General features: G+C 40.2%; 1 long non-coding RNA gene across 6 annotated transcripts in view; it reads left to right on the top strand.

Moving 5' to 3' along the window:
* The window catches only part of LOC105499401 (uncharacterized), a 113,346-nt gene that overhangs the window by 64,015 nt on the left and 21,670 nt on the right, over positions 1 to 27,661 (top strand). The window contains exon 7 of one of the 6 annotated variants that reach the window (XR_011625015.1): positions 26,951 to 27,209. The exons of 3 other annotated variants lie outside the window; for them this stretch is intronic. This is a non-coding gene — a long non-coding RNA (uncharacterized lncRNA). Of the gene's footprint in view, positions 1 to 18,936; positions 19,222 to 26,950; positions 27,210 to 27,661 lie in introns of those variants that run through there. 2 more of the 6 variants (XR_011625016.1, XR_011625014.1) reach the window with 2 other exon arrangements.

Below are 27,661 nucleotides of genomic sequence, written 5' to 3'. Positions count from 1 at the left end.
CCAGACTGGCCAACATGGTGAAACCCCATCTCTACTAAAAATACAAAAATTAGCTGGGTGTGGTGGCAGGCACTTGTAATCCTAGCTACTTGGGAGGCTGAGGCAGGAGAATTGCTTGAACCTGGGAGGTGGGGGTTACAGTGAGTCGAGATTACGCCATTGCACTCCAGCCTGGGCAACAAGAGTGAGACTCCGTTTCAAAAAAAAAAAAAAAAAAAAAAATCGTTTCATTTCTGTTTCTTTCTATTCCCTGTAAAATATTCTGGTCACTTTCTTTTGCTCATTCCTCAGTTTTCAGTGGCCCAAAAAGGAAAACGCCATATTCCAGATGTGGTTTAATGAGTACAAAGTAAATGGGAGTCTTGCCGTTACACTAGAATTTTATCCTTATATTAACTCAGCTTCATCATGTTTTGATGAAGCCCATGGCTTGTCCTCAACCAAAACACAGAAGCCCATGGGTCCTTTTCACATCAGTGATGCCAAGTGGATCACCTTCAACCAGTCCTTGTGAAGATGACTTTCTGAATGTCCTTGCATTTAGGCTTGTTAAATATAGTTTTGTAAGTACCCCCTTCAACACAAACCCTATAATCAAAACCCTGATTTTGTCATCAAGCTTAGTTATTATTCTTGCCAGCTTTGTGCCCTCTTAAAGTTGACAAGCTGACCCTCTGTGTTGGAGAGGACAGAGGTGAGCAAGCATAGAACTGGGGACTGCACCTTGGGGATTACTGCAAAATTCTGTCTGCCTCTGTGGTTAACTTGTTCCATTGCCTACAAAAATCCCCAAAAAGGAATCATTCTCTGTTCTGTCAATAGAGACACGACAAATTATTTCTTTAACGTTTCACTAGAATAATGGTATTCTGATTTTCAACAAACATCCAGGCAGGAATCGTGCTTCTGTAGTTTCTATTTGCAGCTTAATATTATATGTCACATATAATGTTAACATGATATGACCCAGGATTCACATATACTAATTCATTATGGCATTTCTTGTAGGAACAAAGACTCTTAGTCTAGGATGATGAAGTTAAATTTATGTGAGACCAAAAAATAAAGAAAAATAATGGCTCTGCCCCAGTTGTGGCATAGCTCTAAGGTTAGATGGAACCTGGATAGGTCATTTCATCATCCCTCTACTCCCTATTAAGTCACACTACAAATCTGTCTTCATTTTCCTTAGGCCTTCCTTTGTCTACCTTTTTCAACATTTTCCATAAACCATGTTTTCTGAGTTGTCATACACATCTTAATCTCTGAAGGTTTAGGGACAGTGTCCAATTCAATGTTCCTTGTTTGGCTTTGCCTCTTGGCCCAGATTTAAAGTTCTTGGATCTCTGATAAGTATTTAACGGCCTTGGGGACACGAAAAGAAGAGTGGGCCTTGCTCTGGATTAAAGGCTCAGAAACCCAGGGAAGGCGCCACATTCCCTGGCTGTGTTAATTAGCCATGCCTGTTGCTAGTAAGTCTCTGGAGATATTTTACTAGGATCACAGAAACAATTTGCAATGCCCCAAGTGGGGGAAAAAAACAACACCCAGGCTTTATAAATCTCATAGAAAAGAACTTTGCCTTCTCCAAAGAATCATTCTCCTTATATTTAACATTATTTTTTTGAAACCAGAACACAGGAACATAGAAATTGAACCTCTGTAATTCAAAGTGAATTATGGAAATGCATTTCTCTTTCCCCACTTGTATAATTCAATTCAGTGTTCTTACTCTGCAACAAAACCCTTACTATTAATAGCTGAAAGCATGAGTTTATAATCATTTTTAAGAATTCTATGGATCTTATCCATGGAATTTATTTGCTCTTCAATACTATCTTTCCCCCCAGGGACTCATTACTCATTTACACATCTAGAAAGTAAATAGTGTGCCATTAACTAGAGAAAAATGCAGCCTCCAATTCATGGCACCAGGATATGGGCTTTTTTTTTTTGGTTTCTTTCTTTCTTTTCTTTTTTCTTTTTTTTAAACAAGACAAGCATTTGGAAACAGAATACTTTAAAAGGAAAAGATCAGAACTTGTTTTTCAATGAGTTGAGAACAACAGGCACCATTGTAGCGCAAAGCAAGGGTCTTAAAAACCGTTCAGGGGAAAAAAACCATAACAGACTATTACATACATATAAGCTGAAGATTTAGATTAAATATTCTGAAGTTCCAAATGGATTTCAATCTCTATCTTAATGTGTTTATCTATTTGCAAATTTAATCATGACTTTTAAAAAAAGACATCAGGGTTCTGATAAATTGAAAACATTGGTAGTAATTATTTTAACTAGAAATGGGGACATATTTTCATAGCAGCTATTGATCTGTGGCCTAATTGGCACCATAGGGAAAATTCTTCCCAGTATTCTCTGGGTTGGGAAGAATAGTACATGATCTGGTTTCATCAAAAGACTATAAGCAACATAGTGAGACCTTGTCTCTTAAAAAAAAGACTGTGGGTCGAGCTCATCATAAAAGGGCAGCATGACTCCTGTGTGTATGACACCTATATCAAAGGACAGGCATTCCTGACTTATCATCATTAATCTTGTAAGTGTCTCAGGAGTGCAAAGAATTGATTTCCCCCTATGTTTGGTTGGTTATGCTTGGTTTCCCTGGAGACCAGGGTAGAGAAGAGCTATACAAGCTGTCACCTTTTTTTTATTTCTCATAGAGAACCGGATACAATGTTAATAGTCATATCTGACATTTAGAAAACATTTATTTTGTGCTTGGTACAATTCTTGACACTTCACATATATGAACACATTTATTTCTAACAACAATGTCAGGGAGGTACATTAGCATTCCCACTTTACAGAGGAGGAAACTGAGACCCAAAGGAAGTAAGCTATTTCCAAAGTGCAAGCAATTGGCTTGAGCCCATGTGGTCTAGTTTTAGAGTGGCATTAGCCTAAAGGAATATAATGTGAGATACATATATAATTTTAAATTATCTCATAGCCACACTAAAAAAAGTAAACTTAAATGTATGAAATTAATTTTAATAATGTATTTTCCCTAGCTCAATATATTCTAAATATTATCATTTCAACACAAAAAGTATAAAAATAATGAGATATTTTCTTTTTCAAAATCTTTTTAAACTAAGTCTTTGAAATCTACTGTGTGGTGTGCACTTTCAGCGCATGTCAGCTCGGATTAGCCGTGTTCCAAGTGCTGGATGCCACATGTGGCTCAGGTCTACCAAACTTGAGTCAACGTCTCAATGTCTCTTGCTCTGTAGTCACTCCTGTCTTTGCTTGGAGGTAGCTTCTAAGTCCAGAATCAGAGTAGAGTAGGGGATTAGGGGGCAGTTTATGGGAGAACTGGAAGCAGTAGAGCCCTTCCATCCTGTGGTGCCTTTGTGTATATTAGAGTAAGGGCCAGCTCTGGGATGACACAGTCCCTTGGGTTGACAGATGCTTGGATGGATGGCAGCCCTCACTCACCCCAGTAGGCCACAAGCTCCACAGCCACACACCACCACCCTGCCTGTGACCTCAAACAGTCAATGGCCTCCTTGCAAAGACTCTAGGCCTATGGGGAAAGGAGTATGGAAAAGGCTGCCTGGATGGGCAGTTCTTGCGTGTGGGCAGAGTGGGGCTGGGTGTTCATGTCAGGGAGAGAAGTGAGAGCACGGCCTTTGTGGGGGGGCGTCATGGGGTGGCTCTGTGCCCCCGGGAGACTGTTGCTGGGCAAATGATGTGAGGTGTCCTCATCACTGTCTGGCACATAAAAATGCAGAGGCCTTCCCCAGTCCTCAGCTGCCTTGCCACTGTGACTTGTATGTGTTTTCTGTTTGTCCGTTGTTTCTGAAGACAGTCCTCTCAGGGGCTACAGGCTCAGTCTCTCTTGCATTTTGTTACCTTTTCCTTCATTACAAACATAGTGTTCACTAGATTCTAGTGGTTGATTGTAGTGGGAGATTGTAGGTCATTGTCCCTGTTACCTGATGTCTTTCCTCTGAAAGGAGAGGGTTGCAGGACAGCTAATGCTCTAATAAATCAGGTAGGCTTTAGATGACAAGGAGCTGGCAGTGGCCAGGGGGCCAGGGTGGTCTCCCTAGTGTCCTGGGTAGCACAGGATTGACTAGTGGGGGCGAGGAGTCACAGGAGTGTCAAGGGGGATCCTCCCGGTCATAGAGTGGGACCTTCCCTTACAGGGCAGTCTGCTACTGCATATCCAATATGCACACACTCCTGCTCTGCTCTGAAGTTATGTCAGAAAAAGCAATCCAAGCCCCCACCTCCTCAGTCACTCAGTGTTATAGACGGATGGAGGGTGAGACTAGGAAGGAAAAGAGGATGAGGGAGCAGATGTGTTCATGAACACTTCTCTACTTGCACCTTGCAGAAAGCATTTTCCCAGAGAAATTGTCACAGAAAGAAAAACACTTAAATTACTGGTACATTTAAACTATTGTTATAACTACTGTGGGAAAAACTATTTAGCAATGTCTACTAATACTGAACTCCCACATACCCCACGGCCCTGCGATTCTACTCCCAGGTACATCGCCAATAGGGATGTGTACACATGTTTGCTAAAAGACACATACTCAAATGTTCATGGCGTTGTTTATCCTAGTAAGAAGGTAGAAACAACCCAAATATCATTGGCAGGAGATTGGTTAAAAAAGTTGTGTGTAGTTACACAATATACAATACGTGTGTTGAATACATATATAACACAATAACAAGAATGAATGAACTACAATAATAATATTGATGGTTCTCTCAAATAAAATGTTGAATAAAAGAAACCAGACACAAAGGAATACATGTTACATCATTTCATTTATACAAAGTTCAAAAGCAGGCAAAACTATTCAGGCTACTATATTTGATATTGTAACCCACAGCATATAGCATCTATATCACTGAATGGAAAGGATAATGAATAGTTTTTCTTTTTCGGTTTTTTTTTTTTTTTTTTTTTTTTGAGATGGAATCTCGCTCTGTCACCCAGGTGGAGTTCAGTGGCTGCGATCTCAGTTCACTGCAAGCTCCGCCTCCTGGGTTCACGCCATTCTCCTGCCTCAGCTTCCTAGTAGCTGGTACTACAGGCGCCCCCCACCATGCCTGGCTATTTTTTTTGTATTTTTAGTAGAGATGGAGTTTCACCGTGTTAGCCAGGATGGTCTCAATCTCCTGACCTCGTGATCCTCCTGCCTCGGCCTCCCAAAGTGCTGGGATTACGGGCGTGAGCCACCGCGCCCGGCCCCATGAATCAATTTTTCTCTTACTTTACATGCAGCACGCGGATTTTTTTTTTCTTTTCTGTTAAAGCCTTTTTGCGACCCACTATATGGATTTTATGATCTTTAATGGGGTGTGATCTCTAATTTGGAAACCATTGTTATTAATACTGGTTAGGCTCCCAGAGTAGCCCAGAAGTTACCTAATCTCTTTAAGCCTCAGTTTCCTCCTCCATAAAAAGAAGAAAATAATGGTGCCTCTCTCATAGGGCCGTTGAGGGATTGGACGCATTAACACATTAAGCTCTCTGTCGGCACAATGGCATGAGAGCATGCTTGCATGTGAGTGCACAAACACACACACACGTACTTTTATTAGTAGTTGTATTTCTAAATACATCCAGGTCTTTCCTTGGGCAAATAAACATTTTAAATCCCTGTTCTCAGGACTCACCGATAATGTGAACTAAATCCAGAGGAGACTCAGAGGTGACTCATTACTCTAGGGACGCCAAGTTCCTTAGTGATTAGGACTTCTGGGATTTCCACCTAGACGTGGGCTTCTTTAAGTTTTATTCTCTTTTCCCATATGTTCTACTGGGTTGTTTTCTTATCTGCTGTGGTCTTTTGGGCAGGACCTGAGATCCTCTGGGCATGTACAGTGTAACTGTACTTGCACAATCGTTGTTTTTTAAAAGTCATCTTAGCTTGGGAAGTGTTGGCCTCTGCTAAGAGCAAGCCCTCCTACTTGGCCATGAGGTCTGACCAGCTCCCATTGCTTCCTCCAACAACAGGGGCTTTATGCTCTCATGCAAAAAGACCAGCTGTCAGCTTAAATTTCCCTAATCCAGCCAGATCCCAACTCGGCCAATCAACAGTCACTATCTGGGGGAAGCCCATCTGTGAAATGCAGCCGTGCCCTTACTGGAATGACATGTCATAAAAATTAGTTTGGTCACTAATCTAAGGAAGCTTTGTGCTGAGTCGAGGGACTGCGAGGTCCCGGTTGGTGTCCTTATCTTTGCCAAAGAACTGGACCAGATGAGAAGTGCCCAGTTTGAAAAGACAGAAAGTGCCTCCACCTCCTGTCTCCCCTCACCCTGAACCCCTTGTAATGCTGTCCTTGGGGTGAGGGTAGACCCTTACCCACTCCCCCAAGTCTTCTTCTCTGGGCAGCTGGTTCCTCTGTCACCCAAGAGGGCTAAAAAGATGGACAGAAATATATTATATTGCTGGGGATTTTTTTGTTTTTTGTTTTTGTTTTGGTGGAGATGTGTTGGTTTTTAACTGCAAGATTATATTACTAACTCATGTTGGCTTCTTTGTTTAAAAAGGACAAACAAACTCATTCCTATGAGAAAGATTCTTCTAGTGTATGTTGCCCCTCTCATCTCTATAAAAATGGTTGTTCCCAAAACATATTTTTTAAACTACTGAGAACAATAACGAATCTGGATTTTCATTTTGTTACAGTGTAATGGCCCAGGTGGCTTTTCCCCTCAGACCTACTGTCCCGACCTGTTTGCTTACTCAGTTTACACCACACTCTCTCCTTACTTCCTGATCCTTTAATTATATCCTCTTTTTAGCCCCCGTCTCATGACTACAGAGGGACCTGGGGAGATGGGCAGCCGGTGCTTGGCCAGAGGCAGAACTGAACCTGGCTGGCAGATGGATGCCTGCTCGCCTCCCAGCTTGCTGAGCATGGTGGGAAATGTGAGGAGGCCTGGAACGTGGCCTTGACTTCAAGGATCCTGAAACTTGTGTTAGGAAATGGTTTGCGCACACGTAGTTTCCCAACCATACATGACAGAATATAAGTGCTATGGAGGACACCAGCATAACAAGGGCATGCCATTGCCTGCCCGACTCCACATACTGTGTCTGGCCATCTTGTTGCCACTATTTCTCCGTGTTTGAATCACATTTACTCAGTTTTTAGTGATTTTTATTGAGGACCTACCTATGTACCCTGCATTGTTCCAGAGGTCATGGGATGCATTTTGTTGGAGACACCTTACCATTCAGGCTGCTGGAAGTGTGCACAGGGCTGACTTCGACCAATTAAAATGTCAACTTTATAGAAATGAGCTTAAAGGATCAGGAGAAGTCCTCTTTACATCATTAAGTAACTGAATACATGTGCTCCCCCTGTGCCATTTTAACAAATCATCATGCCTTCAATCCTAACATTGGAATTGTATTTTCAGACAGTCATGGGGACATTTTCACACTTGCTGATTTTTATCTAATTTTAAATGATTTTGAAATATTTCCTCGGAGTATAGGTTCTTTCCTAGAAGTTTAGAAGTGTGAGTTCTACAGTAAAATTGAGGAAAAAAAGCCCATCACATTTTAATTTAAAAAAACCAAACCTACAGATTTTTTGTTTTTTTAAGGGCATTTTCCTTGCACGAATTAGGAACATTTCAGACTTAATTATTTCTAATTTTAAAAAAGTTTAATCTTTGGAATAAAGGGAACTAATCAATGTTTTGGCCACATCTTTGCTTCAAGGCAATATAATTAATCTGATGGCTATTTTAAGTCGGCCTGGGTGCTGTGTTGCCAGCTTTATAGTTTGAGGGGCCTAGGAAGTATTTTCTAAGGATTTTGTACATGCATAATAATGTTAGACCAAAAGAAAAGCAATCAATGCGTAAGTTAAAACCAGATATTTATCCCATTTTATATGGTGAAATTTGTCTATTATATCATTTCACAGCAAACCAGAAGGCTCTCACACTATTTTGGAGAGTATAGCATTGACTAAAAAGCAAGGTTGAAATGAATTAAAACTGAGAGAGAGAGGGATTTAAAAATATTCTATTCATTAGTTCATTCACTCACTTATTCGCTTATTCATTAAACACCACTAAGGGCTCATTAACACATTAGTAGGCGCTATGAAACAGAGGGTGACATTTCCCTCAAGCTCATGCGATCCCTTTTAAGCTACCCTTCCTCCTTTCTCACATTCTGGCTGACTCTCCTTCTAGGATAAGTGGATCTCCACTGCAGCTCTGCACAGCCACACCTAACTTCCTCCAGGCACTCCTCTACCTTTATGCCTTTGCTTCGTTATTTTTCCGCTCATTTATCCAAACCTCATCCTTCTTTTCCTAATAGCTCAGTTCAGGTCTAACTTCAAAAAAATAAAGCAATTTGTATTGAGCTCCAACACAGAGCTGTGAGGGTTCTTATATATAAAGAAGTGCAAGATGCAACCAGAACCATGCAAACCGTGCCATCCTGCTTAGGAGTTGTGAGTCGTGCTTCAAGCTGAGAGAATGTTGGCAACATATAGCATGTGTGTAATACCAGGCAACTGATTCCTACCATGAGTGCCACAGGAGGTTGTGGGATGGAAAACCACTGGAAGCTCCTTAAGAAACTGAGATTTAAGTTTTGAAAATAAGATCTAGGTGGCTGTGAAAAAGAGACAAGACATTCCCAGTGGGTATGAAAAGCTACCTACTCCAAGAAGGCCCAACTCAGTGGGTCCCAATTACTTGCTCCCTAATGCGCACATCTTGAGTTTAAACTTTGTGTCACAAGCTTAACTTGTATGCAGACTCTTTAGCAGTGGCTTAGAAAAACAAAGGTGGGGCAGTGTTTCTGGTTTTTCTGTTTTTCTCCATCCGATTTTATTTTAAGCTCCTCATGAAGAGATTCATATCTGACCGGTAGTTCAAGCTGTCCAGGTGTGCTCTGCCTCGCAGACAGACTGTGAAAGAATTAGCAGATTATAAGAATTTAAGCTCTTGTGGATATATCTGTGACAACCAGGCCAGGTCCTGGTGTGAACTGAAAAAGAAAGAGATGAGAGAGACCTGTCACTGGGCTTTGTCCACAGAAAGTGTGTGAAAAAATACGAAATCATTAAGTATTGCTTTATACTGGTTATACTGCAGTATGAATGCAACCATAAAATCCGGGGGAACAGTGAAACAAAGCCAAAATATAAGTGAGGATAAGTATGGTAATTCAGAGGAAGTAGGCTGCTTGGGTCCCCAGTGGTGGGGAAGTGAGTGGATGGGAGAAGCACTGGGTTGAGGAGGGTGCTGTGTGAGGCTGGGGCTTCTCTGGCGCAAATGATGTGAGCACTGTCATGTCAGGAGACCTGAAACAGCAGCGAGCTATGAGAGTGGCTGGGGTCAGCTTTCTGTTTAGTTTCACATCCGCTGACTTTAAGTGTTAATATCTGCATTTAGGCAGTGACTGTGAAGTAAGGGAATTCTCGATCAAGCTTTCCTATTTATGTTGTCCTTATCCCGAGTCTCTCCCATGACAATACAAATGCCAGCTAAGCCAGATTAATAAAGATGGGAATACTGGACTCTTCCTGGAGAATTCTGGGCTTTCCTGCATGTTTTTCTAAGATCCATTAAGAAGTGTTATCCAAATCTTGAAAATAAAGAAAAAAGATTAATGTGTACCTTTTAATCTGCTTGCCCAAAAGTCATCTGATATTCTAGGGGGAGGTAACATTGTGTATCTTACTAATTAAGGCTCAGACTTTGTAAAGTTTGATGTTATCCCATAGAAAATGTTACATTGCTAATGACATCTGTCCAGAAAAAAAAAGGTAACCCAGATGGTTATGGCTTTATTGCCCTGTAGGACATTAACCAGTTTGGCGTCTAACTTTGCACTCTCACTCCAAAATTACTTCAAATGACTATCCACATGATGGTTGTCATACTCTTCTTTATTCCAGCTTTGTCATTCTGCTTCTTCTCTCGCTGAGGTAAATAAATCTTTGACATGTGCTCACTATATGTTTTATGAGAGTTAAGTTTTTTAACTTAAAAAAATTATACTTTGACAAATCTTAGAAGTCAACTTGGTATAATAGGTTTAATTTGCTGATTAACAAAGATGGCTTGTGATGTATCTTTGTTAATATTAAGAACATGAAAATCTTGCAATTAGCATTCATAATTTTATACAGTGTATTTTATACACTTATATGCGTAAGAACACTGATAAGAAATAACTAAGAGGAACCAGCATTTTGTAAACCGTTGAGTGAGTTTTGAATAAGGTTAGCGACAGAACCAAATAATTTTTTAATTTGCAAGAAATGTTCTTCTGCTACTCTGCAGAACTGTTCTTCCCTGCACCCATCTAATTGTGAAATTCTTGCAAGCCTTCAAGTCAGGAAGCATTTCAAATAGAAAGAGGAACTTTAAAAAATGTCCCCCTGGGGAAAGATTTTCCCCCTTCTCCTCCCACAAAAGGACTCATAATTCATTTCAGCTGCTTTATATTTTCATGGCATCATTTTTAAAAATAGCAAAAGAAAATTGAGACTTTATGGGAGAGGCATCAAATATAGGGGTAAATGTTATTTTCTCTTGGTAAGGCCTAGTACAGGATTTTATTAGCTGCTGATATTTTGTGGGAATCCTGAAATATCTAAATTAATTGTCTTCTTTAAACATTTTTTTTTTTTTTTTTCCTGAGACAGGGTCTTGCTCTGTCTCCCAAGCTGGAGTGCAGTGGTGTGATCACGGCTCACTGCGGATTTTGACCTCCCAGGCTTAGATGATCCTCTGGCCTCAGTCTCCTGAGTAGCTGGGACAGAGGCGTGCACCACTACACTCAGCTACATTAAAAATTTTTTTTGTAGAAACAAGGTTTTACTATGTTGCCCAGGCTTGTTTTGACCTCCTGAGCTCAAGAAATCCTCCCACCTAGGATTTTCAAAGTGCTGCGATTATAGGCGTGAGCCACTGTGCCACCGTGCCAGAACATGGCTCTCTATACTTGCCTGGGCAAGGGGGTGATAACCTGTCTCTACAAAAAAAAAAATTTTTTAATTAGCTGGATGCGGTAGCACACACCTGTAGTTCCAACTACTTAGGAGGCTGAGGATGGAGGATACATGCAGCCCAGGAGCTCAAGGCTGCAGTGAACTATGATTATGCCACTGCACTCTAGCCTGTGCCACAGAGCAAGACTCCATTTCTTTAAAAAAAAAAAAAAAAAAAAAAAAAAAAAGATATTGGGGTCAGCCATCACTCCTAGTCTCTCCATGCATGAGAAACTTCACCTCTAATATGATTCCTTATAGTGGGTTCTCTGACACAAAGTAGTTTTTCAGTAAAGAAAGTCAGTTGTCTTTGCCCTGTGGCTGTCTCACTGTGGACCTTTGCCACCAGTGCTATTGGAGATCCTCTGATGCTCTTCGGTCACTCTGGTTTAGTCTCCTGCTATTCAAGCTGACTGTCCCCAAACCCACAGTAATGAAATATTGGTCATTAATGTATTATTAAGTCATGGCAGCCCCTGCATCAGTTTTAAATAACTATGGTCTGCTTGAGTGCTTACCATGTCCTGGGTCGCTGACAGGGTGTGAGAGACCAATAAGACTGAGACAGGAACTACAGCCATCACCCCATTTGCCATAACGAAGAGCAGGGCTCTGAGACTGATGAAACTTGCCCACAGGAGAAAAGAGGAAGCAGCAATTGGGCCATGCCTCTCTACAGACAGAGTTCTTCCAGTTGTTGTCCGTAAACTTCTCACCCCAAGAAAGTTTCACAGAGAAGCAGACTGCACAATCTTAACACTAGCCTGAGCCTTGGGTCCAGCTTCTCATCTGCAGTCCAGTTTACTTCTCAGGAATGTCTTTGTAGGCCATTGTTTACATTATTTCAAAACCAAGGAGCTATGAAATTTCTGAGAGTCCTAAGCCTGGAACCTAAAGATTGCAATTCAAGCCCAGAATTTGCCTTGTTGTCACTGTCAACTCACTCTTCCCTTTATTATCTGCTAGCTTTGAGGGCTTTTGAATTCTTAAGACATATCTTAACTCTTTTCTCAGAGCTTTTAACCTTTTCAGATTTTTAAAAATAGTTTTATTCTTTCTTTGTCCTTGGATATCTAGTAATGCTTTCTCAGACTCAGTCAAGTTAACCCTTCTGGGATTCCATTATTTTAACTGACACACAGTGGGAGGTCAGTGTGTGTGTGTGTGTGTGTGTGTGTGTGTGTGTATAAAACAGACATCAAAGGTTTCAGGAATTATTGGGCCCTGTCAAAATTCTGAATAGTTCAGCTCATATTTCCTCATACACCTTCCTCTTCCAGCTCGTCTGCACTTCTTCCTTCTGGTTCTCATGTTGGCAGGTGTATTAGTCAGGGTTCCCTAGAGGGACAGAACTAATAGAATTTTATATATATATATATATATATATATATGAGTTTATTAAGTATTAACATATATATATATTTATGGGAGTTTATTAAGTATTAACTAACATGATCATAAGGTCCCACAATAGGCTGTTTGCAAGCTTGAGGAGAAAGGAGGGCCAGTCCGAGTCTCACAACCGAAGAACTTGGAGTCGTGTTTGATGTCAGGAAGCATCCAGCACAGGAGAAAGATGTAGGCTGGGAGGCTAGGCCAGTCTCACCTCTTCACGTTTTTCTGCCTACTTTATATTTGCCGGCAGCTGATTAGATTGTGACCACCAGATTAAGGGTGGCTCTGCCTTTCCCAGCCCACTGACTCAAATGTTAATCTCCTTTAGCAACACCCTTACAGACACACCCAACATCAATACTTTGTATCCTTCAAGCCAATCAAGTTGACACTCAGTATTAACCATCACAGCAGAGCAAGAGAATACACAACATGATACTATCACAATATTTTTATCACAGCAAACTTAAGGTACCCCATCCACACAGATGCCCATCAAAATCAAAAAGAAAAGGGAATAGGAAGCAGGGGATGAGGAGTTAATCTCTTCTAGATTTGCTGCCTGAACTTAGTCAGACTCGTCTTAGATCTGGAGCTGACTTTTTTGTGACATTCCTTTCTCATAGACCACTTTTTCTACTGAGAGCTGACTTGGGGTCAAGAAAGGAAGAACAAACTAGTACTTAAATGAAATAGGATACATTTGAATAGGTCTTTTAATTTTTCCAAGTATTTAATCTCTATTAACTGTATGCTTGTGGCATCCATATGAAGAGATAAGTAGCAAATTTTAAAGAATTTATACTGAAGTTAGAAAACTGAGTTTATCTAATCTTTTCATGCATCTCTAGAATTTAGGAGATTGATGCTCAGAAATGATTCTAATTGTTCTAGTGGAGGTGCCACCTACGGTGCCGATGGAAGGATCATCTGTAACTTAATTCCTTGGTATGGCCATGAACTATAAATCTCACCTTTCTTGAGGCCACTCTTAGCATCAATTTCCCTGAGTTTCCCTGCCTTTCTCACCTTTCTTCTTTTGCCAAAATAAGATGATACTTTTCTAGATCTATTTATTCATTCAACTAAATATCTCTATGCCTCTGAGATGCCTATGTAACCTATACAACAAAAAGAGCACATTGAATGAGCCCAATGAATAAGGTATTTAAAATCCTACAATTAAAAATAAAACAAAGGAAGAAAAAATTAGAAGTATCTTTCCTAAAAGAAAGTCAGACAGAAAAGTTGTGGTTTTTTTGTTTTGTTTTGTTTTTTTTAACCAATCCTGAAGTGTCGTCAAGGTCCTGTATCATGAAGTCTCTGCTTGATACATAAAATGTTTGGAGCAGTCAGAATTAGCTTCGATTTTTCTCATGGGATTACGACCCCAAGAAAGTAGGAAAACCTCTGCTGTGTATATTTACTCTCAGTGAAACTCCATTTCCATATCTTGCCTTCCTATGCCCCATCCCATCTCAGTTTATTATTCAAATTCTGCCTGCTTTCATTCATTCAACAAAAATTGTTGAGTGGATATTACATGCTAAAAGTGTTGGATATGTTACCAACCATCTGAACTGGCCATTCTTCCATTCGGTAAGAGGAACTCAGGAGTCTGAAATGCCATTTAGATAAGATTGAGGCAAAAAGATCAGAAAATAAGTTTTTGAATAATAAAGTTTTTTTTACAAATGTTGTGTGGTTGTTTCAAAATAGGCTTCATATTTACTTAGCATTTTCATAGATTACAAAGGACCTTCATAAATACTCTTTAGCTACAAAGTCCACTCCTGGAATTTGGATAGTTTCAGTAGGTTTTCCTCACTATGAACTTGAGTGTAGAGACTGTGTTTTATTATGTTTATGTCTTTAGAATTTGGCCTGGGGTCAAGTGGGGAATAGGTTCTCACTAAGTAATTTTTAAATGAATATCTTTGTATTACATGTATGTAAGTTATTTCCTATGCTGGTTTGTATTTGGAAGCTCTTTGCTCTGTCTCCTTTCCATGTGCACAGTATTATTCTCATCAGACAAGGTATTTGGCTGAATCTCACCCAGGAAAAATGTTAGGTTGAACTTAGAGGATAATCTGGAACAGTACTAGGCAACCTAGTTATTTCATCGGTCCTTGAAGCCATAGTTGAAAATGTCTCACATCATCCTTTATAAAATGAGAAGTTTGGTAAAGACGCAAAGTTGTTAGGTGGAGAAAACTGGAGAACTAAAAGAATTTTATATTAGGGTTGATGGTTTCATAATGACAATGATTAAGTTTCAGAGATATTAAGGCAACAGTAAGATCACAAACAAAAGTAGTAAGATGGCATCTGAAGCAAGATGTTCACCAAGATGACTTCCTTAATTTTCCCCTTTCATAGGGGATTTGGGAGTTTATTTCCTCTATATTATGTCTTCAAATTGCATGGACTTCTGGTTAAAAACACTAAACTATCTGATTAGCAGAATATAAGAAATGATAGGAATAATGATCTGGCATTTTGGTTTCTAGAAGGAAACGAGACAATAAGCTTAAATGGTGACCACATTAGAAACAAGGGCAATAAGAAATTCGAGAGTGTTAAGGTCTTAGTTCTGACCCTGTGATAAGACTATTTCTTGATATTTGTTTCTCCCCATCAGAAATCTTTAATTTTCTGTTTTTCCATTGTCATATCTATGAAAACATCCTTAGCAGGTAACCTAAGACTTAGAGTTTGAAAACATGAGATTAATATTGGCAGAAAATGTTAGAAGACAACTTTAGTTACCTGGAACCCAGATATTTTTCCTGTGAGATCTTGCAAAAGTCACCAATATGGTTTAGCTCTGTGTCCCCACCCAAATCTCATGTTCAGTTGTGATCCTTGGTGTTGGAGGTGGGGCCTGCTGAGAGGTGATTGGATCATGGGGGCGGTTTCCAATAGTTTAGCACCATTGCCCTAGTGCTGAGATAGAGCTCTCATGAGATCTGGTTGTTTGAAAGTGTGTAGCACCTCCCCTGTCACTCTGTCTCCTGCTGGCCATGTGAAGATGTACTTCTTTCTCCTTTATCTTCACCATGATTGTAAATTTCCTGAAGCCTCTCAAGAAGCAGAAGCCTGTACAGCCTGTGGAGCCATGAGCCGATTAAACCTTTTTTCTTTATAAATTGCCCAGTCTCAGGCAGTTCTTTATAGCAGTGTGAGAACAGACTAATTCCGTCACCTAACTGCTCTGAACCTCAGTTTTCTAACTTCAGTAGAAATCCTTTTAGATTGGCCCACTTATCTCTTCCTACAGATGCTGTAGGAATAGAGTTAACAGAGATAAAATACCCAGAAAAATTAAGAGACCTATTCGAATGTATGCTATTTTATTTAAGTACTAGTTTATTTTTCCTTTCTTGACCCCAACTCAGCTCTGAGTAGAAAAAGTGATCAGAAGAAAGGAATGTCACAAAAAAAGTCAGCTCCAGATCTAAGAGGAGTAAGTTCAAGCAGCAGGTCTAAAAGAAATTAACCACTCACCCCCTGCTTCGTATGCTCTCTTCTGTTTGATTTTCATAAGCATCTGTGTGGATAGGGTAACCTTAAGTGTTTGCTGTGGTAAAAATATTGTGATAATATCATGTTCTGTGTTCTGTTGTCCTGCCAACATGAGAATCAGAAGGAGAAAGTGCAGATGAGCTGGAAGAGTGAGCTGCATCAGTAAATGTGAGCTGAGCTACTCAGAATTTTGACAGGCTCCAACAGTTTCTGAAACTGTGCATGCACATGCACACACACACACACACCCCCCTTACAATGACCTTCTACCTATGTGCCAGACACTTTTCTAAGAATTGATGTTATGCAATGGTGAAAAATACATATTCCCTGCTTTCAAGAAGCTTACATTCTAATGAGTGAAGAATAAAATAGTGAATTCATAACATAAATTAAATTCAAATAATTATATGTGCTATGAAAAAAACCCAAAATAATTAAATAGAGAGTAAAAGAGAGGTGAGAATGGGGCTGCAGTTGACAACTAGAGAGGTACGAGTTAGACAAGAGAAGGTGACATTTGAACTGAAATCTGAGTATCCAGAGGCACCTGCCAGGGAAAGATCTAAAAGAAGAGGTGAAAGATGAGTTAGAATGAATTCACTGAGGAAAGTCTACAGGAAAATGAGGTTGCAGAGGTAAACCACAGCCAAATCAAAAGCAGCTTTTAGTCTATGAACTTGGAATTTATTCTAGGGAGCATAGGAAACTCTTGGGAGAGTCTGATCTTTGATTTGTGGGTTAATGTCTTTCATTAACCTTGGATTAAATCTTTGCCATTATCTCTAAATGTTTCTTCTGCCTTATTCCTTCCTATTCTTTAACACCAGTTACATGTATATCAGACCATCTAACAGTGTCTCACATCTAAAACATTCTATTGTTTTTCTTCATTCATTTTCTCTTTGTGGTTTAGTTTAAATAATTTCTATTAAACTGCCTTCAAATTTACTGATCCTTTCTTCAGGATCAGTAAAGGTTGCTGTTCAGTCTTGCTTTAACACATTGAATGAATTTTTCATTTCTAATATTGTAGTTTTCAGTTCTATAATTTCCATTCAATCCTTTTAGAGAGTTTCCATTTTTATGCTAAAGCTCCCTGTCTGGCACAAAGTAATTTCCTAAAATATTTTTGTTGAACAAATAAATTGGTTTTGCTGCTCTGTCAGGAAAAATGGTTTTTTTAAAGACAGAAAAATATTCACAACTTGACTGAAAAATTTATCATCATAAATTAGTGATCTTCCGCTAAGACTGAATAACTCATGGTACAACCAGGTGATAGTCATCTTTATTTGAATGTTTTGCAAATATAAGCTTACTTTGGAGATAGCTAATGTAATAAGGCACTCTCATATTACTAGTATTTTTATATTTGGTCAGTTCCTTCTGGAAGCTCATAGTAGGACTAGAACCACAGGCATATAAACAACAAGGCACTTTGCTCAATAGTGCAGAACTGTAGCAACCATTATAAATGTCTCTGTTTGTGAATGATTTAAATAAAGCCAGAATGTCTTTGGGTTAGTTTTTATCCTGGAAAAAAGACAAATAATTCTACTGGCAACATATAGAATATGTTCCTTGGAATAGATGATACATGACTTAAATTTCTTCTCTCTAGAGGATAGTTTTGGCAAGCTTCTCTATGTGCAGATGTGAAAGTTACAGTTTTCACCTGAAGTAGAAAGTCCCGGAAGTCTGTCCTGCAGAGCAATCACTAGAGTGCTGGGAATCCCAGAATTTAACAAGTAAAATTCAAAAGAAAAGTAAAAGTGAAAAGAAGTCTCAAGTAATCCATTAAATGTTTCTAGAGCAGACAAAACAAAATAATAAGGCAAAGTTGTGGAGTTGCATAACAAAAAAAACATAAATGAATATTTTCCGGAAAGCACTGCCCTCTTACATGAGTTTAAAGAGACTGATGCCTCTGATGAAGGGATTGTTCATAGAGTTGCACTCCCCATTATGTTTTAGTAGTGCTTATTATTACCATGATGAAACACAATGCTATCTGCTTCCCTGAGTGTGTCTGAAGTATAGGAAAAATCCAAAGATTTTTATAAAGTGAGGGATGGTGATATAGTACAACTCATACGTGCACATATACATGGACATACAGAGAGAGACTCAAAGGAGTATTGCATTTTAATTTCTCAGCAGAAGGAAACTTAGATTCTTTCATATCCATCTGTAGTTTCTAGACATTATATGCAGAGACAGAAATCTGAATTTGGCCAGTGGCGAGGGCTGCCCAGGGTTTAATTAGATCAGCACGCAGGCTGGGATATGCTGACCTTTTTTGTCTGTGCTAAGCCTATAGGCTGTGTTTCTGAATGCCTCCCTCTCTGCAAACTGTAACGGGAGCTTTCATTTTAAAGTGCTTTCCAAACTTTATTCCTTATTGCCCTTGAGGAGAGGCCCTTATTAGTCTCTACTTTGCTGACTGGAGTGAACTGACCTGCTTAAGGTCCAGTGGGAATTAGTGCCCAAACTGGAATTACCACTTTGGTACCTTTGGACCAAGTCCCAGGCACTGGCTGTTAAGGACAAGGCTCTTGTGGTTCTTTCTCCTTCTGCTCTGTCTCTGCAGAGTTAACCCACTCCAAGGAATTGTTTTTGTCAGTCTGTGAGCTTTGGTTTTGATTTCTGCTAACTGGTATATTCTGATCTTGTCAAGTGTATTTGTGCTATTTATGATGTTGACAAAGGTTCACTTTTGATTAATGTTAAGGAACTACTCATGCCAGGATCTATATACATCCTCAGACTTATAAAAGTTAGACAGCTGGACACATTCTGCTCCTATGTGTATACCCTTGGAAAATTTTCACATGGGCCTATGAGGGGTACAAATAAGGACACAAGGTTGTTTTGTTTTATTTTTTAATGATAGTGAAACTTGAATGCAACTCTTTTTATCAGAGAATTTTCAGGTTATTAATTTATTAAAAAAATATTTATTGAGCGCCTATGACTTTCCAGGTCTCAGCAAAACCATCAATTAACCTGCAGCATTCATGGTTGGAGCTGCACTCATGTCTTCTAGGGCCTTACTACTGCAATACTGGCTGCCCACCCAGAACTACCAGCATTTGAACCTCTTTGTCTGGGAGGCTTCCTCTGGTTGCTGGAACCTGTCTGCTGGAAGTGTTGAAGAACTGATGCCTGCCCATGCCAGCACCTTGCAGCAATGACTGCTCCAGCTCCCTCCAGCTCCCTCCAGCTCCCTCCAGCTCCCTCCAGCTCCCTCCAGCTCCCTGGCTCCTCAGGTAGAAGACCAGCAATTCTCTACACTGTCTCCCAGAGCTCCCCAGTGGGGTAAGCTCCTCTTGCCAACAATTGAAATTTGCTAAGTAGTAACCCCTGTATATTGGCTGCCCTGCCTCTACCAGCTCACTTCTCCATGCCCTTATAAACATTTCCTGGAACCATCTCCCAAAACTACCCGTACTTGAATCCTGTCTCAGGGACTGCTCCTGAGGGACACCCTCTTAGGGTGTCATTGTTTATGCATCTAATATCACTAGTTAAAAAAGAAGTTTTAGAGGAACACTAAAAATGTTTGAAAAAGAGGGGGTCCATGATCTCAAGAGGCTCCCAGGCTAGCATCCTTTTTCCCAGAATGAGGGGAGAAAAGTGAGTATTTTAATACTTATTGCAAATGAATCTGTACATTAGATTAACCCATATGAAATTGCTGATATTTGGTCATTGTCGACATAAAAATGTCAGTTTCATCTTCTGAGAAATCAAAAAGAAAACAAAAAGAAAAATGTCAATTTCATACAGCTCAATAATACATGGATGGCAGTTTTCTTTTCTGAGACAGAGTCTGAAGTGGCCCATCTTCGCTTACTGCAGTCTCCACCCACTAGGCTCAAGCGATTCTCCTGTCTCAGCCTCCCAAGTAGCCGGGACTACAGATGTGCACCATCATCCAGGCTAATTTTTGTATTTTTACTAGAGACAGGGTTTTACCATGTTGGCTAGGCTGGTCTTAAACTCCTGGCCTCAAGTGATCTGCATGACCCGGCCTCCCAAAGTCCTGGGATTACAGGCATGAGCCACTGTGCCTGGACAATACATAGCAGTTTTCTTGCTTTTCTTGCTTTGTGTTTTTGTTTTTGCTTCCATTTAAGTACCAAATTCTTGCTTACTGACAGAATGAATCACATATTCCAAGGTGGCTGGCTACCATAGCCAACATTGCAGCTGGCAGGATGCAGGAAGAGGGAGAAAAGTTTATGCTTCTACCATTAACGATGTTTCAGAGGAGAAACACCTTGTTTCTCCTCAAACCCATTGAGCAGAACTTAGTGGCCACTCCTAGCTGCAAGGCAGTCTTAAAAAAGTCATCTTTATTCCAGATGAGCACATGTCTAGCTATAATAAAGGCTACTTTTACTACAGAAGAAGGAGTAAACAGTATTGGAAGATATCTAGCACTCATGCCTCCCTAATTAGAATTTTTTTCAAGTTATTACTAATAAGAAAATAAACAACCAGAGAGGAAAAAGGGGGTCTCCAATGAATCTAACATCACATGTTTATTTTTTCTGCAGTTCTTAGAATTAGAAGGAACATTTAAGATCCTTTGATGGTTTTATTTTATTTTACTTTATTTTCTACATTTGTGTTGGACCTCAGTTACAGAGGGCTAATTGAATCGTCAGTTTTATTTCATGATGTATCACCATCATCACTCATGCCATGGCCTGCTCTTGTTTCTTTTTTCTTTTTTGAAATGAAGTCTTGCTCTGTTGCCCAGACTAGAGTGCCCAGGCTCACTGCAGCCTCCGCCTCCAGGGTTCAAGCAATTCTTCTGCCTCAGCCACCTGAGTAGCTGGGATTACAGGTGCCCACCACCAAACCCAGCTAATTTTTGTATTTTTAATAGAGACGGGGTTTCACCATATTGGTCAGGCTGGTCTTGAACTCCTGACCTAAGGTGATCCACCTGCCTTGGCCTCCCAAAGTGCTGGGATTACAGGCCTAAGTCATTGCGCTTGGCCACTTGTTTCATTTTTAAATGTATTCCAGGTCCTTCTGAATAACTACCCCCATCCCTAGCTCCATCTCCATGTTAGGCTACACCCTGAGTGTTTGATATCTATCCTTGACATTGTGCATTTCCTTACAAATTATCTGCTATTTTTGCATGTATGTATTTTTGCTTTACATACACTATATTGTGCTAAGAAAAACTTTTTTCTTTTTCTTATATTTTTACCCATCATTATGTTTTTAATATTTGTTTGAGCATCTAGTTTTTTGCTTCTAATGATATATCAAATTCTATATTTCATGTTATTTTGCTACACAGTTTCTCTGGCTATGGACTCCTAATTTGCCTCCAACTCCTGACTGCCAAGAAAGCAACACAATGATATGCGTGCATACTTGTACTTTTCTGGACCTTTGTGATAATTTTTCAAGGGTTATTTTGCTGTACAAAGTAAGATTTATGCACAGTAGTTAACTAGGCACTGCCACCTTGTTCCCCAGAGTGTCCACACCACATTCCCACCAGCAGCACACAAGAGTTCGTTTCCTCATACACTGCCTGCCCTCCAAAAGACTTGACATTATCACATTTCTAATTTTATGAATTTGATGAGAATAAAGCATATGGCATTGCTGCTTTAATATGTATTTCTCCACTTACTATATATTTTGTCATGTCTTCATATACATGTTAGCAATTTGAGTTTTCTCTTCTGTGACTTGCCTTTTTATATCTTGCCCATTATTGTCTTGAATTTTTGTCTTTTTCTTATCGATTTGCAGGAATTCTTTCATATGCCCTGTATAAACCCTTTGTCAGTTAAGTCATAACAAATACTTTGTTCGTGATGGTAATTCTTTTCCTAAACTGTCACCTATCTCTGTCCATCATTGTTGCGGGTTTTGGATCTTTTTAGAATGCTCTACCCTATTCTCAATTACATTTGTCTACATTTTTTTCTATTAGCTGTATGGTTTTCCTTCACATTTAGGTCTTTGGTCCACTTGGAGTTTTCCTTTGTATTGGTATAAAGTATGAATATTGTTTTGTTTTTTAAAATATAGTGACTCAGATTTCCTAACGCCACCACTAAACAGTCTGTCCTTTCCCTATTGATTTATATTAGCATTGTTTTCATAGATCAAATTCTCTCATACACTGTATGTACTTTCTCTCTCTCTCTCTCTCTCTGAGATCTTCATTCCACTCCATTGGTTATTTGTCTTGAAGTCTTAAGCAGCCCCATGTTTTAAAGTGTATAGAAAACGTGGGATTTGAAAGGAGATTCTGTGCCTTGTAAATGGCAAGAAAGTGGGAAACAAGAAGTAAACCAAAGTTCCCGGCATCGATCTTTGACCCCAAGAGTGATGTCAATGGTGCCTATACCCAGCTTCCATGCAGATGGGAACTGTATTCCTTTTCTCTATTTCTTCTTGCTCCATGCCCACAGATGTAGTTTTGTGTTTCATATTTATCCATTCAACTTTGCTTCATAAAAGTTTGAGATATCTTACAAAAATGCAGTTAACCAAGCAAAAGATAATAACACTAAAATAGGTGGAGAAAATGAGCCAAGGAAAAAATTAAGATTGCACCTTATTTCATTCAGAGCCCAAGTTAGTTTATGGCAACCTCAACTCACTTTGACTTTTTTTTTTCCATTTGTAGCACCTCTATTTCTGTGCTTCACAAGGTTGTTCAACTTTTAGTGTTCTTGTTACGTTCTATAGGAGAGGAAATGAAGACCCTGAAAGCCCCATGTCTGAAGAGGTTGTTGGAAGAAGGAGGTCTAGGTTGTGAGGGGATTGAGGAGATGCTGTGCAGTTACCTGATTGAAAGACTGGAGACAAAGACTCAAGGAACTAGGGCTCTTGTCCCTGTTCAGCCACTGATTGGCTGCGACCTTCACTCAAATACAAATCTCTCTTGGCTTTATCATCCTCAGCGGCCAGTGGGGAGGTTGTCCTCATGGTTCCAAGGTTTCATCCAATGCCAGCATTCTCTGATTCCACATGCTTTTTTCCTCTGGGGGCATCAGTCACCAGCTCCCTCTGCAGACATTTTACAGCTAATACGCACACCAAGCCAGCTGTTAGTGCTGTAACTGGGACATTCCCAGAAGACTAATTAGCCTGCTCCCCTGGCTCAGAATAATTACTCCACAATATTCACCTGACTCTTTTACACCAGGAATTCATCTCCTGTGGACGATCTCACAGATGTATCCTATGCATAAGAGAAGAAACAGCAAATGTATTCCATAGCCAAGAGCACATAGCCTCTATAAGTTGCTTTTTCCAGCAAAAATCCAAAAAAGTTAGCAGAGACTCAAAGAAACTAAACTGCTCTCACCCAACTGTCCTCTAGTCCTCTAATCTTCTGGTGCCACTCCTTTTCCCAATAACCAAATAAACCTACCCAGGCCTCCACTTGGCACTGACTGCACATTCAGGTATCACCCAGTTACATCTGTACTCCATCCGGAAGAGATTCTAATTGACATCTCATACTCCTTGCTTCAGCTCCTGCTCTGGCTCTTTGGTCACCACAAGTGTTTCATTACTTGGCCTGCCTTGCAGCTCAAAGTGATCCCAGCTGTAGTGGCCAGCAGCACAGCCTTACTGAAGGCGGGGTGTGCCAGAGGGGAACTGTTTCCCAGCACCCAGAAAACAACTAAAATCAGGATTCAGGCCTATAACTACCCTGAAAAATCCACTGGCCAAACACCATTGCGGGGAGCCTCTTACTGATTTTCCGTCTTCTTGGTCTAGGTCTGTTGAACCCACTTTCAGAAAAGAGCCCATTCTCCCATCATTCTGTTCCTCTGCTTCACTTGACATGGCCTCCAAGGCCCTACATGGTTGAATCTCTGCTCTCCTATGAAGCCTCATCTCCTACTTGTCTGTCCTCAGTCCAGGCCCTGTAGCCACCCGGGACTTTGGTAGTTCCTAGAGAAGCCCGCTGCCTTCTTCCACCCCAGGACTTTTGCACATGCTGCCTGCAACACTCTCCTTCCCCTTCCCTCCATCTATTATATACTTAATTCCTATACTTCCTTTAGCTGTCATCTCAGTTACCCCTTCTTCTTGGAAGCCTTTTTGATGGCCTGCACCTAAGTCAGTTTGTTACATGCTTGCACAGAACCATATTATTTCCTTCTACACTTTTAGCAACACATGGAACTAGCAAAAAGTAGATTTTCCTCAATGGTCTCACAGGTTTTGGGTGAAATTCTAAGCCAGACATTAAATCTTGAATTCGTGTACTTCTCCCCTGAACCAAGCAAATGAAAAAGGCAGTGGATTTCCCCTATTCTTCTGCCATATGATAATTCTTTGTATAACCCAGTGTTCCAAATGATCACATTTGAATTGATTAGTAGATTCCCAAATTACTATAGTTCAACTATCTTTCTAACATTTATGTTCCTAGAGCTATAAAACAAACGGAAATTGTGGGAAAATCTTTGCATATCTGGATAATTTGTTTTTACCTTCCAGTGTTCCTTTAGAACTCTAAATCTTTCATTTCACACATTGAAGGAGTTTATTCACCAGTATGGAAGTTTTGCATGAAATAAAATTCAATTTTAATTTTTATAATTATTGCTGTTTTTAAAAAAATCCTTTTTTACATTTTTCTTTTTATTATAAAAAATAGAATAGTATAACAAATCCCAAAGTACTATTATCTTCTTGTACCCATCAAAATTGATCAATGGCCAATCATGTTTCATCTATACTCCCACTGACAGAAACAAATTACTGCTTTTTCAAATAGCCCATTTATCTCTAAAATAGATTGCTTTGTTGTTTTAAAGCATACTGGGAAAAATTGAAATTTGGCATCAGTTTGAGTTCCTGCATCTATACCCACCTATTGAATCTAGAATGGAATAAAAAGTTGCATTGTAAAGTCTATAAGCTCAAATCTTAAATATCTGATATCAGTCAAAATGTCAGGTACTCAAACATGTACATTGATTAAGTATAGCTCAGAGTAAAGTTTGTATTGTTTCCCCATTAAATAGAGAAGAAAATGTGGGTAAGATCTTTAACATCATGAAAGCAATTCAAGACAATTTTCTTTAAAAGAAAATTACACTGTAGCAAGGTAGTTCAACTCCCCCTGTAAATTCTGCAAAGGCATTGATTAATAATAACAATACAGTCTTGAGTCTCTTAAAGTCTCCTTCTTTATTAACTGGCTCTTTGCCTCTGAAAGTAGAGCCTGGATTAATATTTGTTGATAACAAGCCTGAGCAGACCGGCGGTATGATTGAGATTGAAACTGGGCTGACACTCTTGGTTGTTTACCAGACAAGCACACCCCTTCTGTCCACTCTGCTGGGGCACTGAGCCAAATGGTGTTAGGGAAAAGCAACTGCTCCCTGGGCCAGGACGGACTCAGATTGTGGGAGTCGCCGAGTGTGACCCCATTCCCCTGCACTGTGATTGGTGTAGAGGGACTGTGTGATTCACTTTGAGCCAGTTAAGTGTAAGGGGAAGTATACTGAGGCTTCTGGGGAAGATTTTGTCCCAGTGATGGATAGAGATAAACTAGGAAGGAACACTCTGATCCTTGCCTTCTACCTGGAATGCAGTTGCTGAAGAGATGGTATCGGGAGCTATGGCAGCCACGTTGTGGGAGACAAGACAACTCTGGCCCACTGAGGACTGAGCAGTGGAACAGTGGAAAAAATCCTGGCTGCTTGATGTCCTCAGCAGGCCTCTGAATAGACCTTACCTCTGGATTTTTTGCTGGGTGTAGAGAAAATAAACTCCTCTATTACGCACATTTCCAGCAGATACAGCATGCATCTAAATAGAATAGCAAGGGCTGGTTATACTGGTGTGGTTAGAGTCACTTCAGTCTAATTCACTGAACATTTACTGAGCACCTACTATGTGCCAGGCTCTGTGCTAGACATTGGGAAGCTAAATATATAAAAGAAGTAGTCTCTGCTCTCAAAACCACCTGTCTACTAAAGTTTAAAAGAAAGACATGAAACTTACAGGGGATGTTTCCTTGAAGAAATAAGACTGCTGTGCTCCAAAGTGGTGGATTTAGTGTCCAAGGATTGGTAAGGGTGCCTGGGTAAGAAGTCACCTCTTTCAGAAATAATAAAATCACACATAGAAACATCCTATAAGAAGGCATATGTGCTTCTTATCCTGTAAGAAGCATAGCTGATTGACAGGCACGTACAAGCCCAGGAGCTCTAGGAAGGGCTCTGACCCTCTCCTGTTGCCTATCTTCCACACCTGGAAACTCATGGCTTTGGCTTAAGAATTTGTCCCTTGCTAAATTGCAACTACCCCTGAGGAGCAACACATATTTGCTCTATCATTTAAAAGGAGAATTAGCGCTCTTGTGAAGATTCTGGGGACCTCAAGAAAGGTGGGTGGAAGTGGAAGGAGAAGTAGGCACCAAAAAGGAGGTTGGGGACACTAAGGTGATCCACATTTTAGCTCAGGGCCTGCTCTAAGCCAGCTGAAATAAGGGTAAGTGATTTGTGACTTTTCTGACCATTCCATCCTTGGCCTGGTTTTTGTTTTTAAAAAGGTTTATGGAAAATGGAGACACACCCAGAGAGTGTAGAAACCTTCACATAAAGATCCAACTGGCCTCTCTAGTGTGGAAAACAAGTAGGGTAGAATCAGGAGAGAGAGACCCCATCCCACTATTCATAGCTCTTTCAAATAGCCCTCTAGGGAAACAATGGAAGGAGAGAAGCCCTTTGAATTCCAGTCACCAAATTGGAAAAGCATAATTATGCAAAAAATGTAAATAAAATTAGCCAACTGAGAGGGATGCTGGAGAGTGGTTTCACTACAGCCTGAGGTTTAGATGAACACCCCTAAACCTCTGAAGACTCTGCCTTCAGAGCACTGCAAGAATGTCCCCTCACCCACACTTCCTCTGTCCTGACACTTCCTTTCTTGCCTGTAGCCCTAACTTCCTGGCATCTCCTTTTGTTTTGTTTCGCAGTGAAGCTCAGGCCATTGTCTGTTACTGGACTATCTCCTGGGCATTCTCATCTACAAAGGGTTTCAGCTCTAACGTTTGAACTAATCATTGCAACCAAACTGAAATACAGAGAAGAAACATTTCAACATATGTGGATGAGAAGAGCATTGCTCTGTCTATGCAAATTTTTGCCTGAATTACCACAGGTCCTCAAATAACAACATTGTTCAATGTCATTTCATTATAAGGTTGATAAAAAACAATTGATTTCTGGCCAGAACCACCGTCTTTGTGGAGTCTGCATGCTCTCCTCATACCTGCATGCGTTTTCTCCAGGTCCCCTTGCTTCCTCCTAGTACCAAAGATGTGCCCATGAGGCATATTGGCATGTCTATGTGGTCCCAGTCTGAGTGACTGTGGGTGTGTGCGACTGTGCGCGACTGTGCAATGGGATGGTGTTCTGTCCAAGGCTGCTTCCCGCCTTGCACCCTGAGCTGCTGGGACAGACTCTGGCAACTCCTCAACTCTGAACTGGAATAAGGGGGTAAGTATCTTACTTGTTTTTATTAACCTTTCTTAAATGCATGTATAGATCACATTTATTTTGATGTTTAATATTTAGAAGTGTTTTGGTAGGCCGGGCACAGTGGCTCAAGCCTGTAATCCCAGCACTTTGGGAGGCCGAGACCGGCGGATCACGAGGTCAGGAGATGGAGACCATCCTGGCTAACA

This window comes from Macaca nemestrina, chromosome 6 (assembly GCF_043159975.1).
Source record: "Macaca nemestrina isolate mMacNem1 chromosome 6, mMacNem.hap1, whole genome shotgun sequence".
Classification (NCBI taxonomy): Eukaryota; Metazoa; Chordata; class Mammalia; order Primates; family Cercopithecidae; genus Macaca; species Macaca nemestrina.
Note: the sequence above shows the minus strand (reverse complement) of the source record. Positions and strands in the feature narration are given on the sequence as shown.